This window comes from Sminthopsis crassicaudata, chromosome X (genome assembly GCF_048593235.1).
Source record: "Sminthopsis crassicaudata isolate SCR6 chromosome X, ASM4859323v1, whole genome shotgun sequence".
Taxonomy (NCBI): Eukaryota; Metazoa; Chordata; class Mammalia; order Dasyuromorphia; family Dasyuridae; genus Sminthopsis; species Sminthopsis crassicaudata.
This window is the reverse complement of record NC_133623.1, coordinates 84,044,267-84,061,766: the sequence shown is the minus strand read 5'-3', so window position 1 is coordinate 84,061,766 and position 17,500 is coordinate 84,044,267. Positions and strand designations below refer to the sequence as shown.

Genomic DNA, 17,500 nt, shown 5'->3' with positions numbered 1-17,500 from the left:
TGAGTTCTTTCAGAGAAGCTGCCCAGACCCATTCCCCGGCACCCCAAGTCTTTCGTGCACCCCAACGTTGCGTCTTTTCTGACAAAACCTTCCTCTCCATGAAGTGTGAATGGCACTGGGGCACTTTGCCCGTTTTATCCTCATAATAAAGCTTTTTGCTCCTTGCATCTGCGCCGGCCTGAGCCTGGGAGTCCTTTCTGCATGACCGCCTGCCTTTCCCACTTCTTCCCCCTCATCAGCTCCTGACCCGGAGGGATGCTGTGGGCACCATGGGAACAAGAGGGCAAAGGCCTCCCCAGAGGCTCGGGGCGGGGCCCAGGGCGGAGCCAACAAGAAGGGCCTTGCTGTGGACAGGGGCACGGGGCATTCAAGGCCGAGGGCTGGGGTTAGACGAGGAAGGCCAGAGGCTGTCAGAGTGAATCCCAGGGGAGGCCGTTAAGCTCATGGAGCAGAGTCTGGCAGCCGTGGGGATTGAGGCGCTGTGACGGTGCAAGGGAACCGAGGTCCTTGTGGAAGCCCCCGCCTGACCTGGAACTTGGACAGAAGACTGGCAGCTGCCTTTCCTGAAGAGCCAGGTCAGAGGTCGGGCTCCTGCTCTGGCAGGGCAGGTTCCCCCCCACTTGTTGGAGGAAGCCTCTGTCCCGTCCTACAGAATGTGTGGCCCAGAAGCTGGCCCGAGGGAACCAGCGAGGCATTTAGGAGAGTCACCCGCAGGAGGAACTGAGAATGAAGGGAGAGTGACCTCGGCTGTGATTGAGGGATCCAAGGGGGGCCCATGTTGCCGCTTGTGCCCAGGACACAGAGTGGCCCCGATCTGGAGAGACTCCCCAGTGTAGGGGAGCTTGTAGGTGCCGCTTCTCTGTGCCGGGCCCTAAAACCTGCGCCTGAGCTGTACAGATTTGTGGGTGAGGCTGGTCCTCTCCCCCGCAGCCAGATGCAGTGCTTGGGACTTGGGGGGTGCCACGAGAATGGGGCAGAAGTCATGGACCCGAGCTGCCCCCTTTCCATAAGCTGCTTCTCAGGGACGCGCACTGGGACTGGGGGGCTCTCAGCCCAGAGGGGAGCAGGGTTTGGGGGACACGCTGTCCACGACCAGTGAAAGCCATCCTTCCCATGGGGGTCCACATCCAGGCTTCTAATGGGCACCTGAGGCTGCAGCGTCAAGGGGCCGGAGCCTGAGGGAGGAGCCCAACAGCCATTTCAACTGTATTGAAAAGCATTGTATGGTAGGGGGATGGGAGGGTTGTGTGTGTGTGGGGGGGAACCGTTTAGGTCTGCTGACAGTGCAGGGATTACAGAAGGAGAAACATTTAAATAAGAAGAGGCCAGAAACCAGTGTAATGGCAGGAAAGAAAAGGCTTCCTTCAGACAGTAAACAGCTGCCAGTTCTTAGCTGCCCTTTGCATGAGGGGGCTGCACCTGCTGTCTGCTGCTGCTCGCCCTTGGGTCTTTGAACAGCTGTCTGTCTGGGGTGTTTGACCCCTCGGGCTCCTTTGATGTTCTGGCTCAGGCCCCGTGGAGGTTCTACCCCCCGAGTCCGCCCCTTTTGAGATGTGGCCGTGGATCCAGGTCTCCAGTCCCCGGAGCTCGGCTGGAGCAGGGGGGTCACTGGGGGTTCCAAAGGTAACTGCGTCCCGCCTCCAAGGAGCGTTTTCAGAGACGTTGATGGCGTGGCCGGTAGGCCGGGGAGGTGATGGGCTTGTCTTACATCTCACTTAGGCTCAGAGATGTGGAAACAACTTTCCAGGTCAATTAGTCGGGGCTTCTCCTTTTACAGAGAAAAAACTGAAGCCCTGAGTGGTAAGGGGAGGTGTCTGAGGTCACACTTCCAGGGAGTGTGCACAGCTAGGACAGTAGGATATAAACCCACATTTTCCTGGCTCAGAATTCAGCAGTGTGTCTATGAGAATGTGCTGCCTCCTTAATTCCCATCTCAGCCGTGTGCCCTCATCTTTCCATGTCTAGAAAAATGAGGGATACGTTTTAATATTAAAGGAAAAGTCATTTCCCAAACGATCCACTTTTACCTCAGGGACATTCAGCAGCTGCTTACTGGCCTGACTGGAATGTGTTGCTGAGATTCCTGTCTCCCTCCTACTCTCTCTGCCTTTAATGGGAGAAGTCCTTATCCCAGTCTTACCCATTTGCTGAAATGAGCTCTCAAGGATTCCCACTTCAGCTTAGGTTACAGGAGATCATCAGAGATAAATAAGGCCCCTTCAGCACCAAAGACCCTGGAAAGCTCTGCCAGGCTTGCTCTCTGGGAGACACTTACTCTAGTCACACTCACCGAGGCATCAGAGGGACCCCTTGGGGACAAGGCAGCACAACCATGGGCAGCTGCGGGTTCAGTGGATAGAGGGATGGACCCGGGACAGCAGGGCTCATCTTCAGGAGTTCAAATCTGGCCTCAGACGCTTTTTAACTGTCTGACCCTGGGCAAATCACTTAATACTTTGCTTCACTTCTTCAGCAGTAAAATTAACTGGAGAAGGCAATGGCAAAGCACTCTGGGATCTTTGCTAGGAAAAGCCCAAATGGGGTCATAAAGAGTTGGACACAAGTGAAAAATGACCCAAGCATGCCCAGACCCATCCAGAGCCACACTGGTCCCCTGTCATCCCCACAAACAGTGGGATCTCTCATCATCATAGAAAAACAAGCAAAACAGAATAAAACAACAACAAAAAGTGTCCTAAGGCAACTGACCTCACAGACCACTTCTCAGACAATGTCATTAATAATGTCATACTTTCCCTTCTTGCTATGTTAACAGAATAATGAACGGCATGGCCCCAAATGCCATTTTGTCTCCTTTTCCCAATCTGAAAATACTTAACAGTGAATTGTTAAAGGGCTGGTCCCAAATTCATCACGAAATTTTTACATTTCAATTGTGAGTCATGTGTGAGAGGACTGATGTCATCAATCTAGGTTTGATCCAGGCCTCTTTCTTCTCTACTAAAACAGCCGTTAATTTGCCCCCAAAGTAGCAAAGCTGAGGCAGCTAGGTGGCACAGTGGATAGAGCACCAGCCCTGAAATCAGGAGGACCTGAGTTCAAATCTGCCATCAGACACTGAACACTTCTCAGCTGTGGGACCTCGGGCAAGTCATTTTAACCCCAGCCTCAGCAAAAAAAAAAAAAAAAAAAAAAAAAAAAAAAAAAATGACAAAGCTGCTCCTGCAGCCCCAAGGCTATCTGTATTTAGCTCTCTAACTCACTACCCCACCCACCACAATGACTATTCATAAAATTTTCATTTCTTCTCAAATCTCCCATGGCTTTTTCCCACCACACACCCACCATCTCAATTGAGAATCTTGTCTCCTATTTTACTGAACTGATGGAGGTCATTCCCTGAGAGCTCCTTCTCCCCTCCTCTTCCTCTCACAACACTCAGGTTCCTTTTGCCAATGTCTCTTCCTCCACTCCTGTCTCACACATAGAGATGTCCTTACTGCTTCTCTCCTTCCAACCTTGGAAGGGGTCATGGGCTAGAACAATATCCAGCCTTGATATTTTGTTGTCTCACCTCTTAAGAATTTGATTTGATAGAAGATTTTGATTACATCAAACTAAAAGGTTTCTGTACAAACAATACTAATGCAAACAAGATTAGAAGGGAAGTAACAAATTCGGAAAATATTTTTAAAGGTAAAGGTTCTGACAAAGGTCCCCTTTCCAAAATATATAGAGAACTGAACCTAATTTATAAGAAATCAAACCCTTCTCCAATTGATAAATGGTCAGAGGATATGAACAGACAATTCTCAGATGATGAAATTGAATCTATATCCACTCATATGAAAGAGTGTTCCAAATCACTACTGATCAGAGAAATGCAAATTAAGGCAACTCTGAGATACCACTACACCCCTGTCAGATCAGCTAAGATGACAGGAACAAATAATGATGAATGTTGGAGGGGATGTGGGAAAACTGGGACACAGATACATTGTTGGTGGAGTTGTGAAAAAATCCAGCCATTCTGGAAAGCAATTTGGAATTATGCCCAAAAAGTTATCAAACTGTGCATACCCTTTGACCCAGCCGTACTACTACTGGGCTTATATCCCAAAGAAATACTAAAGAAGGGAAAGGGACCTGTATGTGCCAAAATGTTTGTGGCAGCTCTTTTTGTAGTGGCTGGAAACTGGAAGTTGTATGGATGCCCATCAATTGGAGAATGGTTGGGTAAATTATGGTATATGAAGGTTATGGAATATTATTGCTCTGTAAGAAATGACCAGCAGGAGCAATACAGAGAGGCTTGGAGAGACTTACATCAACTGATGCGGAGTAAAATGAATAGAACCAGAAGATCGCTGTACACTTCAATGCTGTATGAGGATGTATTCTAATGGAAGTGGATATCTTCAACATAAAGAAGATCCAACTCCCTTCCAGTTGATCAATGATGGACAGAAATAACTACACCCAGAGATGGAACACTGGGAAGTGAATGTAAATTGTTAGCACTGCTGTCTATCTACCCAGATTACTTATATCTTTGGAATCTAATGCTTAATGTGCAACAAGAAATTGGTATTTACACACATATATTGTATATAGGTTTTATTGTAACACATGTAAAATGTTTGGGATTGCCTGTCATTGGGGGGAGGGAATGGAGGGAGGGGGAGATAATTTGGAAAAATGAATACAAGGGATAATATTATAAAAAAATTACTCATGCATATATACTGTGAAAAAAAATTCTAAATAAAATAAAATTAAAAAAAAAAAAAAAGGAATTTGATTTGAGCCATGAATTTAAAAGGGAATTGTGAGAGAACTTGGCTTATTGTTTGCTAAACTGTGCCATGTCGCTAATAATGTATTGATCATTTGAGCCTTGAGAAATACAGGAATCAACAAAGGGAAATGCACAATTTCCTTTGAGTTGGAGCATTTTCCCTGGCTGAACCTGATGTGGGTTGTCGTCCCTTTAAGATCCCTTTCTGATTCCCAACCCCTCCCAGCTGGAGAAGCTAGGACCTTTGATTCACAAATCCTCGTGGAAAACACCCTTTTGAATTCCAGTGGGAGATATCTGGCTCTCCCAGCCCCCATGGGACCTGAGCCAACTTGGGCTGTCCCAGGCCCCATTCTAAAGAACTGTTCAGGTTTCCCACCTGTTACACCCCTATGGACTACTCTAACCTGGTAGCTCCCCTTAGAGCTACTCTTAATGCCTGTCCATCGATGGCACGGCTAGGCTGCATTTACCCCTCTTCAGGCACCAACCAGATCCCATAGAGACAGACCACCAGGGGGCAGGGGTGAAGTGAAAGAGAACTTTATTCATAGATAGCACATATTTATACCTCACTGATGATATGGGGGAAGAGGGAGGTCCAGTAGAAACCTGGCATAATGGGATTGGCCCAAGAAGAAGGAGGGAGGCATGCTAGGCTTTGAGAGCACTAAGGAGTGAGGCATGGTACCTGGAGTCAGACACCACCTCTTGGGACTGCGCTCCACCTTCACATAGGACTCTCCTGCTCCTCAGAACCTCTCATCCCTCATGTCCTCCTTAAACTGCATTCCTTATTTCTAGAGGATTTTAAACCCTTACATCTCCCCCTTTTTTATTAATAAGACCAAATGTTCTCATGTTGACAAATCAGAAGCTCTTTCATAAGCACCTCTAAAGAATTGTTTTAAGAATACATATAAAGCATCCTAGCAAAGAAGGCAAAAGCAAAAGAAGCAACAATACAAAAATGGCTCCATAGAGCCCATGGGATACAATAGAAGGGGATGGGAAGGGAAGTGTATTATGTCCAATCACTAAGTTGGTCTGCCAAGGGTAGTCATCTCTCTGTTATGGCGCTGTTTTGGGGGTCTCCTAGGTCATCTCCTTCTCTTCTTTAGCCCCGGTTTTAATAGGGGTAAACTCTCCTTGTTCTTTTTTTCTGGAATCCAAAGGAATTCCCCATCAGGATCTGCAATCAAAAATATCCCGGCCCTCTCCAAAGTAATAAGGATGGACCTTGGCAACGGCCTTCCCCGTCCTTACAAAGAACCTTTTGAATATTCAATAGCTCTTGAAGCGCATCTTTCATGGAGCTTAGTTTTCTGTCCTGTCTATAAGATTGTGCCAAATGTATCAATCCTGGAGAGAGGCTGATATCGCTATCCAGGCACAAAAAATTGTAAGTATATAAAGTCTTATCCATATCCAACTGTTCTGTCTACTTACTCCCCCTTTCTCTTTAACAAGGGTGGCCTTCAGAATATGATAGGCCTGTTCCACCAGGGCTTGACCCTGTGGATTATAGGAAATCCCTGTAACATGCTTAATGGTGAATGTGGTGAGAAAGGTGGCCATCTGCTTAGAGGTATAAGCTGACCCATTGTTGGTCTTTATGGCATTAGGAACTCCATGAGAGGAGAAACAACTATACATATTTTTAATCACTGAAGGAGTATTCTCACAGGAGGCCACTGTGGCCCAAAGGAATCTAGAATAAGCGTCAATACACATGTGGATGGCTGCACAGCTTACATGTATCACATTCATTTGCCACAAATCATTGGGGAATAAACTCCTGGGATTAACTCCTTTACTAGGTGGAGGAGGGAGAAACTGAACACACTGCTTCCCTATCTGTTGGGCTTGTTCCAAGGTGAGGCCATAAAGGCTATGGAGAGAATTAGCGGGTAAGTGGAGAAAATTATGGGCACATTCAGGATGTGTGGTGACCGTGAGAAGGAAACATTGTAAAGCATGGTCCAACACCTCATTTTCAACAAATATGTCTCCTGCACAGCATTGGTGAGAATATACATGCAGGATGTAAATGGGATGTTTCCTAGTCTGTAAAATCAGCTGCAATAAAACAAGGAGATTAGCAATTGAATGATTATGAGACTGTAGGACTGTATCTTCAATGCCTCTGAGCACTTGGACAGCATATAAGCTATGTGAAATGATATTAAGGGGCTCTGAATATCTTTTATACACTTTTAAGATGTCACCTAAAGGCTGCATCAAAGCAATAGGAATAAGGACATGAGCCCTTATCCATTGAATTTGTCCAAGTAGTTTCTGAAATAGGTTCAGAGTATTCACCTTGTCTAATTGTAAGTTAGGTATCTGATTAATAACTGCAGAAGTCTCCATGTGGAGTCCCAAATAAATGATGGGATACTTATGTGGGATCTTTTCTGGGGCTATCACCAGTCCATGTGGAGCAAGAATGCTCATGGTCTCTTTAAACAGGCCAGACAGATATTTCCCACTGCTCGTTGATAACAGTATATCATTCATATAATGCAAAGTCATAGCATGAAGCCACACCTTCCAAATTGGCTCTAGCACTTGCACTATGTACACCTGACACAAAGTGGGGCTACAAGAAATCCCTTGGGGGAGAACTTTCTATTGGTAGTGCAAATCACATTCTACATTGTTTATTGAGGCAATGGTAAAAGCAAATCTTTCCTTATACTCTGGGTCCAGAGAGATGGAGCAGAAACTGTCTTATATGTCTATTACTGTAACTAGCCATCCAGTGGGTACTAGATTAGGAGATGACATGCCAGGCTTTAGGTCTCCCTTAGATTCACTAGTAGCATTAATGGCCCTAAGGTCCATTGACATGATGCATTTTCCAGATTTTCTCTTTTTAATAAATACAAGACTATTCCATGGGCTGGACATTGATCCTATATGTCCGGTCTCCCACTGTTGTTTTATAATTTCACATAAGGTTCAGGTTTTATAAAATGAGAAAGGCCATTGAGGTACCCAAGCCAGGGTGTTAGATTTCCATATTAATGGTGTGGGCGTGATATGAAACAACACCAAACATCCAATGACGCCAAATAAAAATTCTGTGGAGGTGATATATAGATTGAGGCTGCACAAGCTTTCATTATGTCCCTGCCCCATAGATTGTATCTGAAGCTTGCAACCACCAAGGGTTGGAATATCCCCTGTTTGTCTGAAAACTACAGGTCTTCTGCTGCAATCTCTTTAGATAAAGCAGCTGCAAGGGCATCCATTTGAAAGGCACTGGAGCCAACATTCTCCCATCTCTTTATCATCTCTTCCAGGCCAGCCTCCCTATCTGTAGTAGGCATGGCCCTCTGGCAGTTAGTATTAGCCTTCTTCATTGCCAATTTCTGCATAAGAAGGCTAGAGACTTCTCCTCCCCACTGATCTCCCAATAGCCACCTGTAGGTGTGCCACAAAATCCGGAAAAGTTTCATCTGGGCCCTGTTTAATCCTAGTCATTGAGGGCTTCTGCTTTCCAGAAGTTTGAATTTTGCTAAATGCTCTTTGGGCACATTGAGACACAGCTGCATATACTGCTGCATCATATTGCATTTGATCCTCATTTCTTTTGCATTTTCCAGATTTCTGTATTATTTGTCCTGAATTTGTCTGGGAATCTGCAAAACCTTCACAAGCAGGAGCAGAGTGAGCAGATGGGAGACGTATCTCCTCAGGGAGGGTGGGGGACAAGGGGGAAAGCCATGCCTTGGGGATGGAGGTGACCTTCACTCCGTTTGCTTTCTCCTCCCTCTTCTTATCACCCTCCTTTACTTAAAGGTCATGTGTCTCTCTGTTTACTTTCTCATTCCTCATCTTTTCCCTGCCCCCTCCCGTTCCTTCATATCCACTTCCTGTTTCTTCCTCACTACCTCTTACTTCTTTCATGTCACACCCATCTCCTTCATCTTCCTGTTTATTTCCTGCTCTTTCCCATAGCTAAGTTCCCCTGGCTCCATTTTCTGGGCACGGAGGGTCCGGGTGAGTGCAATTTTCGACCCTCATTTGTTTTATGACTCTCAGTTTGCACTTCATTATCTACTTTTAATGGATTGTGGCTTGCACCTCTTAAAGTGCCCCCAATCACTTGATACCATTCTGGGATGGTTCCCAGAGTTTCCTTATCATAGGAAGCCATCTGACTGCCTTCTACCTCCTACTTTTTAAAATCCATTTCCATTTCTACTTGCTTTCCCCTTCTAGAAGCTTCTTTCCCTGGTACCTTCTGTTCTGGGACCCTCACAATAACCTGTCCCATTTTCCCAACTTTCTACTCACTTTAGAGCAGAGTTCTGTCTCTCTTCCCACCTGTAGGCCTGCTACAAGGTGAGGTCCTAGCCAAAATTGTCCCACATTGGGCGCCACTTGTTACACTGTTATGGACTACTCTAACGTGGTAGCTCCCCTTAGAGCTACTCTTAATGCCCGTCCGTGGATGGCACGGCCGCAGTTACCCCTCTCTGAGCACCAACCCGGATCCCATAGAGACAGACCACCAGGAGGTAGGGGTGAAGTGAAGGAGAACTTTATTCATAGATAGCACATATTTATACCTCACTGATGATATGAGGGAAGGGGGAAGTCCAGTAGAAACCTGGCATAATGGGATTGGTCCAAGAAGAAGGAGGGAGGTGTGCTAGGCTTTGAGAGCACTAAGGAGGGAGCATCTGTACATAGAATGATTATCCACAGTTGTTTGCATGTTATTTTCCCCATAACTGAGCTCCTTTAGCACAGAGATGGCCTTTTGCCTTTCTTTCTATTTCCAGCATTTACTTAGCTCAGTGCCTGACACTTGGTCCCAGAATCTTATTGACCCGATTTTCACTAATAGGTTTAGGAGGAAATTGATGAAGTCACTTGGTAGAGGGAACTGAGGCAGAAAGGCGGGGTTGTTCCCTCTTGTCCAGGCTCTGGAAGGTTTCTGTTACATAGAATACAGTGCAGAGTACACACACATAAATAGGGGGACAAATACACATGAGTGCCTGGGTGGCCCTTTGTCCCTCCCGACCGTTCTAATCGCTTGTCTCTTCAAGCCTGGACAAAAAAGGTTGAGAGCCGCCCTTCCCCCACACCAACCTCTCCTGCTCTGGGGCTGTCAGGAATCCAAGTCCCATTCAAGTGCAATTCCAGCAGTTTGCAGAAGCCGCTGAGCTATTATGCTCTTCCCTTCAGTGGAGCCTGGGACCCCCCTTTCTTGACCTCCCCCTTTTGCAATGTGTTCTCCCCCTCCTGGGGGCTCTCTCATTTAAAGATGGAAAGAAGAGAGTTGTTGTTGGTTTGGGTTAAGATTCCTTTCTAATTCCCAGCCTCCATGAATCCCAATGGGAGATATCCAGGCTTTCCCAGCCAGCACCGGATCTGAGCTAATTTGGGCTGTCCCAGCCCTCACTCTAATGATCTGCTCAGGTTTCTCCACCCCCACCCCCAGCATAAAAAGCTCCTTACCTAAAAACCCATTGAATTCTATTCAAATTCTAACCCTGGCTGAAACCAGCCAGGAGCCAACCTTAGACTCCACCCATAGGCCCCTTCACCAAAAGCCCTCCATTATACGAGAGGGAAACTAGAGTCCCCTCTTTGCAAGAGCCCCAAACATAGCATATGCCAGCTATGCCAAGGGTTCCTGTCCACCCAGTGCCAGCCCTTGCGCTGGCGTCTTTCTACCTTTAACCTGACTTCCAAACCCCAAAATAAATTTCTTTTATTAATCTAGGTTTTCAGGTCTGTAAATTCCTTTACAGGGGACTCTTGCTGCAGCAGTAGACCTCATTTAACTCCGTATGCTTGTGCCGAATCCAAAGGGGTTGCTGGGGAGCTCTATTTGACACCCTGTACCCCCACCCTGCCACTAGACCTCAATTAACCCTAATTACAATTTGTTACCCTTTATCTAATTCTCATCATTTTCATGTTCACTAATTATGACGGATCTGGAGCTTTTTTCATAGGACTATCGATAGCATGGATTCATTGCTTTGAATTCTTCCTGTTGCTAAACTTTGACTTATTGGAAAAATGGATCTTAATGAATTTGATTTTAGTTTTTTTTCTAGTTCTATAAAATAAATCTTTAATAGCTTAATTGTTGTGACCCTGTACAAGTAAATTACAGTAGGTAGAATTGTCATTTCACTTGACTAAGACCACTAACAAACAATTAAGCATTTTCCTGTGCTTTAGATCTCTCTTCATTTGTATAAAGGGTGTTTTCTCATTGTTTTAAGGCAGTCACTGCGTTGGACTTGTCAGGGAACCTTCCAAATATTTTTTATTATTTGCAGTAATTTTTTTATTTTTTATTTTTAATTTTTAATTTTTTTTAAAATAAAACTTTTGTTTCTATCTCTTCCTGCTGGGTCTTGTTGGTAGAACACAGAAACTCTGATGATTTACATGGGTTTATTTTATGCACTGCAACCCTATTAAGGTTGTCAATCCCACCCAGTTTTGATACTCTGGGGTGCTTTAAGAAAATCATAGGATCATCTATGAATAGGGATAGTTAATCTCCCCCTTCCTACTGTTTCCTTCAATTTCCCTTTCTTACGTGCTCCAATTCACTATTGATCAGAGAAATGTAAACTAAGACAACCCTGAGATACTACTACATGCCTCTCAGAGTGGCTAAGATGACAGGAAAAGATAATGACGAGTGTTTGAGGGGATTTGGGAAAACTGGGACACTGATGCATTGTGTGTAGATTAGTGAACTGATCTAACTGTGCTGGAAATCAATTAGAAATTTTTCTTAAAGGACTATAAAACTGGACATATACCTTTGATCCAGCAGTGCTTCCACTGGGCTTATATCCCAAAGAGATCTTAAAGGAGAGGAAGGGAGCCACATGTGCACAAACGTTTGTGGCAGCCCTTTTGGAAACTGAATGGATGCCCATCATTTGGAGAATGGCTGAATAAACTGTGGTATCTGAATGTAATGGAATATTATTGTTCTGTAAGAAATGAGCAGCAGGATGATTTCAGAGAGGCTGGGAGAGACTTACATGGACTGATGCTGAGTGAAATGAGCAGAACCAGGAGACCATTATACCCTTCAACAACAATACCGTATGAGGATGGAAGTGGATATCTTTGACAAAGACAAGATCTAGTTCAGTTCCAATTGATAAATGATGGACAGAATCAGCCACACCCCAGAAGGAACACTGGGAAATGAATGTGGACTACTTGCATTTTTGTATTTCTTCCCAGGTTATTTTTACCTGCAACAAGGGAACTGTAGAGTTCTGCATAGATATGATGTATCTAGCATATATTACAACATATTTAACATGTATAAGGCTGCCTGCCATGTAGGGGAGGGGGTGGAGGGAGGGAAGGGAAAAGTCGGAACAGAAGCCAGTGCAAGGGACAGTGTTGTAAAAAATTACCCAGGCATATGTTCCATCAATAAAAAGGTATAATAAAAAGACTACTCTGCCATTTGGTGCATATTAGTTTAGTATGGCCACTACATTGTTTTTTTATGATAGTTTTAAGCAAAAATATAGTTTGCTTGCTAACTCTTTGAAGTAGATCTGTTTTTGCTTTTGTTTTATCTGAGATCCTGATTGCTACTGGTTTGTGTCTTGCTCTTCCTTGGTCCCACTGGACTTTTTAGCCAATTTTTAATTGCTCATTTCCCCAGCTTATTCGTTTGACTTTATATTTATATTAAAGCTGGTCTGTGTTTCCAACATGGGAGCACTTTGGGAAATGCAGTCTCCAACACATCAGCCATTCTGACACTGCTCTTCTCCCAGCTAGTTCTGCATGTCCATGGTTGCAGGGGATTGATTGAGGAAGACATGTGGTCCCTGCTTTACTGCTCTGGGCTGCTGGCGGTTCCCAGGAAGAAGCCCTGATCTCTGAGACTGCAGATAGTGCAGCTGCTCAGGGTCCCCGCTACCTCACCAGAGGCAGTTCTGGTCCTGAGGGTCCCTGAACCTTTGTGACCAAAAATGGTCCTTGATTACTTAATTAACTTGGAAGACATGTCAGTGCCTCCATCATTTGCATTTTGATATTTTGTTGGAGATTTTTATTCATTTGTATTGACTGAGTATTCTAGAGCTGACTGGTGGTTTGGGAAGGAAATGGATGAAGTCACCTGGCAGAGAAGTCTGAGCCGCAAAGAGGCTTCCTCCTGTCCAGGCTCTGGGAGGTTTGTGTTACACAGAATTCAGTGCCCAGGATGCACAAAGAGGAGGACAGATGCGCATGCGCACCTGGGTGGCCCTCTGTCCCTTCCCACCGGTCCTGATCTCCTGTCTCCTCAGGCCTGGACAAAAGAGCCGATGCCGCCCTTCCCCCAGACCCCCTGCCCTGTCCCCCCTTCTTCCCCTCCCCCCCCCCGTTCTGCTTCTGCTCTGGGGGCTCTCAGGAATCCAAGTCCCGTCCAAGGCCTGGGCTTCGCAGCTGCTGCCGAGCTTTTGTGCTCTTCCTTTCAGGGGAGCCCGGGCCCCCGCCTTGACCTCCGCCTCCTGTTCTCCCCCAACCAGTTTCGGTAAAAGAGCCGCCCCCCCCTTCCCAAGCCGCGCTCAGCGGCCGCCCCGCTCCCAGCCCCGCAGCCCGGCCCGGGACCCAGGACCCTGGTCAGCGCCGGGCCCTCCTGGTGGGAGAGGCACTGCGGCCCCCCCTAGCGGGGCTGGGTGAGGAGGGCCCAGAGTAACCACATGGGGGGGGCTCCCAAGTGCTCCGGGCTAATGTCCCAGCGCCCCCTCCCCTCTCCTGAACCCCGCTCTCTCCCCCTCCCCCCGATCTGGGAGGAGCCTAGCCCCCCGCAGGTGACGTCACAGGGCCGCCCCTTCCCACCCTCTGTTCAATGCCAGTCTCCTTTGTCTGGAGGGGAGGATGTGCCGGGGCCGGGGCGGCGGGGGGTCTGTGCGCCCCTCACTCAGGCCCTGCCTCTCCGCCTCACAGCGACCCCTCCGTCCCCCGTCTTACCCTCGTCCTCCGGACGCACCGAGCCGAGGGTCCTGAGCGCCTAAGCCGCAGTGAGTGAGGGGGGCCCCTCCCTGCTCCCGCCGCAGCCCCTCCCTTTGTCCTCTCCCATCCCAGCCCTTCCCTGAAGCCCCCTCCTCCCCGCCCGGCTTTCCTTCCTGCCCGGTAGGTGTGGGTGAGGGCGGATATGAGGCCCGGGAGCATCCGCACCTTTGTCTGAGGGGGGGGGGTGTGTGAATGTGGCTGAGATCCTGGGCGTGGCCGCGTCTGTGTCCCTGAGGGGAGGTGGGGGGGGGCGGGAGCGGACGCGCGTGTGCCTGCACCTGCCGGGTGCCTCGGGCCCGCTCCGGGCTCAGTCTGGGAGGCTGCAGGTGGGGGGAGGGGGGGCGGCGGAGGCCGGCCGCGAGCCCCCTCTGGGGACCCTCCCTCTCTCCGGTCTCCGATGGGCGCTTCCACCTCTTGTTCCCAGTCCCTGCAGGTCCAGGCCTGGCCGGAGGCTCGGAACTCGGACAACCCGGGGGATCGGGGCTTTCCACTCCATCGTTTTGTCCTGTCTGACCTCGGGGATCAAAGGGCACGGAAAGGTTTGCTGCCGCAGGCAGAGCTTAACGTGCTAAAATCCAAGCTAAAATACGGAGTCCTCAGAAAAAGAGGGAGGGGTGATCTTATTCCTCAGGATCTCTCCCTTTATAGAATATTCGCCTTTAACATCTTTTCTCTTAAAAGGGCTTCTCTCTCAGTTTGGCATAAAGACGCTTGACATTTCGGGAAGAATTTCCCGTTCTTGGGATGCGGTCCCAGCACAGCCTCATCTCCAGACCCAGGAGACTTCCCAGAAGGAGGGGGCGGGAAGGGGCGGTCCTATGACGTCACCGCGGTGGGGCCGGTCTCCGCCCAGAGCCCCGGGGAAAGGGAGGAGAAAGTGGGAGCGCTCTTCCCCTCCCCCGCCCCGTATTTTCTCTTTTGTAGGGGGCCTTTTACTTCCAGGCCGCATTCATTGTTTTGTGCTGGGTCCGACTGGCTTGTGATGAGAGGGAGGTTTCCGTGGCGCTTGCCGTGGAACAAAGAGGTCCCTCAGCCTTTCCATTTAAACGATTTATCGGCTGAAAGAAGGGAATTGCTTCAATGCGGCCTTGTCCTGGGTGAGGGCTTTGGGAGCATCTTGTCAGAAGCCTGTGAGAGCCTGGGTTTCTTCCTCTGAACATATTCTCTCCTTCCCTTTTGACCTAGGGGAGAAGGATTCTTGATCCTGCAAGTGGGAATGCGTTTCTTCTCCATCTTGCATATGCAGCCCCCCCCAGAGATTTTTGCTACAAACGTCCTTTTCCTCAGGTAAGTGTTTTGCTTCCTCTTTTCTCTGCATTAGGACTTTGGGCAACTTTATAGAAGCAGAATGAACCTGTCACTGTCTGTGATTTTCTCTGTTCCTTGTTCTCTCGTAATCTCTTTCCCGATCCATAGAAGTGAACAGGAACTTCCTCTTTGCTCCTCTAATTTGCCGTAGATTCCCCTTTTACATAGGATTCATATACCCGTTTGTAATTTAAGGTGGCAGTTGGCGTGAGGTGTTCAGGACGTATCACATTTCTGGCAAACTGCTTTTTCCTTATCCCGTTATTAAAAATGCAATAGTGTGTCCTCCTCGGTCCCACCACCTGTTCGCTTTGCATTTCTTAGACACTGTTATTTTATTTTATTTACTGATGTAGGTCGCACACATGATCTTACCCAAAGAGCAGTGTGGCCGTCTTCAAGAAATTCCTATTATTTCCTGGGTGCCTAGGAATTCTACAGGGCATGAGGTCAGAGGGAGTCCTCTTCCTGAGGTGAAATCTGGTCTTAGCTACTTGCTAACTGTGGTACCCTCAGCAAGTCACTTGACCCTGTTTACCTCACTTGCTCCTTTGGCAAATGAACTGCAGAAGGAAATGGCAAACCCTTCCAATAGCTTTGCCAAGCAACCGACAATTGCATCAAGGAAAAGCAGACAAGACCAACATTTGGATTCAAAGTCTCTGATTTTTAGTAAAGTTTGAGATCTGTCCCTGATAAGCACTAATCCTAAACCCTTCCTTTCCTCCTTCCCTCCATTCATTATGTCCTGCAGATACTGAGCTCTTTCACAAAAATACTTATTGATGTTTAGTGTTTCCCTCATCACCAGGGTATCCCATGGATTCGGCCCTCTCCCCATGAGGGCCATGCCAGGCAACAAATCCCATTTTTTGTTTTAGGGAGGAGAAGAAAAGTGAGCTCAGCTGTTTCACACATTTGGGAAAAGGTATGCACGTGTGCAACACCTGTGGATCTCTCACCTCCAGAAAGAGGACGGGTGATGGTGTCTTCTCATGTATCCTTTCCAGTCTTTTGCATTTTCTTACAGGTCATTGCCAGTTTTGCTTTGTCATTCTTTCCATTTAAATTTATTTTAATTACAGGTATGTACACATGTGTGTGTGTATTTATTTTTTTTAATTTTTGTTTTCTTGGCTTTGCCTAGGTCACTTTGCATCATTTCACAAAGATGTTTCTCTGCTTCTCTGTATTCAACACACTCCATTCCTTATAACAATATAGTAATGTCCCACAACATTCGTTTCCATGCCTCCTCTGGCCATGCCCACTTGAAAACATCTACTTTGTTCCAGGTCACAGATGTCACAAAAAGTGCTGTTATAAGTTTTTTGCAGTATATGGGGACTGTTTAATTGGTGCCTTCTCGTTATGTAACGGATTATTTGTTTTAACGGCTTTGAATATTTTTGTTACTTTTTGCATGATTCCAAAATTACATCCCAGAATGGATGCTCTCCTCATTTGCTTACGGGATCTGCCTTTATGTCTAAATCACGTACCCATTTTGGTCTTACCTTGTTCTTTACATTGTGTTTTCATGCTTCTTTCTGGAAGAGGACCAATGGCATCTAGAAGCTCATGACTTGCAAGTGAATTGCATTTAGGGGAGGCAGAGCTGGGCAAGATCCCCAGCCTCACTCCAGAGTCAGCTGAGTGCAGAGGCAAGACCTAGGTCAGGCAGACTGGCCATGGCCCCGTAGGCAGGGGGAGACCTTAGGCTGTTTAAGCTAGGGCCTTTCCCATGTCTCACTTGGGACGAGGCAACAGTAATTTAGTGATTTAACGCTATGTAAGAAACGAGGCAAAAGATGCCCTACTTTGCCTAGTAATAATAATAATAGATAATAATAATAAAAATAATGATGTGGGGAGGGAAGAACCTCAGTGTTTTGGTCAGAAGAAACAGCTGTGGTTTACACTCTGTCTGAGCCATCAAAACCCACACAATGACCAAGTGAGGCTTAAGCTAGCATCTTCTATTGGACACTCAGTGAAAGCCAGAGTGACTTGGGTTCAAGGATTTGTCAAGTAGCTCCTGCTGAATCCCAATGGGCTTTATCAAAGTCTCGTTTTTCTAAGCTATGTGTCAAGAAATCATCAATGAACTAGAGGGAACAGAAGAGTTCAATATCGCAGTTTGTTTTGAAAATCTAAAATAAATAAGTGGCCAGGAGACCAAAATATCTACCTCCAGACTCAAAGACATGCTGTGAGGTCGATGGGACCAAATTTCTATTCCTTTGGACAAACAAGTGGCACATGATGTAAGGGATTGAACTGTACCTGGTTTCTGCTATACTGGTTTTGTATATAGCAACTTATTTCCCAAAAAGGTGTCATTTCTGTATTTCTCAAACAGTAGAGTATTATGGACATTTAATACTCTGTCTTCTATACCTAAATCATATG

At 46.8% G+C, this 17,500-nt stretch overlaps 1 protein-coding gene and 1 long non-coding RNA gene across 3 annotated transcripts in view; both read left to right on the top strand.

Moving 5' to 3' along the window:
• Window positions 1–17,500, top strand: part of LOC141549151 (transcriptional regulator ATRX-like) — a 463,311-nt gene that overhangs the window by 103,620 nt on the left and 342,191 nt on the right. The gene's annotated exons all lie outside the window — the stretch shown is intronic.
• LOC141549159 (uncharacterized) overlaps window positions 14,122–17,500 on the top strand; it is a 7,709-nt gene continuing 4,330 nt past the window's right edge. Inside the window, exons 1-2 of one of the 2 annotated variants that reach the window (XR_012484258.1) lie at window positions 14,122–15,537; window positions 15,970–17,500. The exon at window positions 15,970–17,500 is cut by the window's right edge and continues 4,330 nt beyond it. This is a non-coding gene — a long non-coding RNA (uncharacterized LOC141549159). Of the gene's footprint in view, window positions 15,562–15,969 lie in introns of both variants that reach the window. The other variant, XR_012484257.1, reaches the window with a different exon arrangement.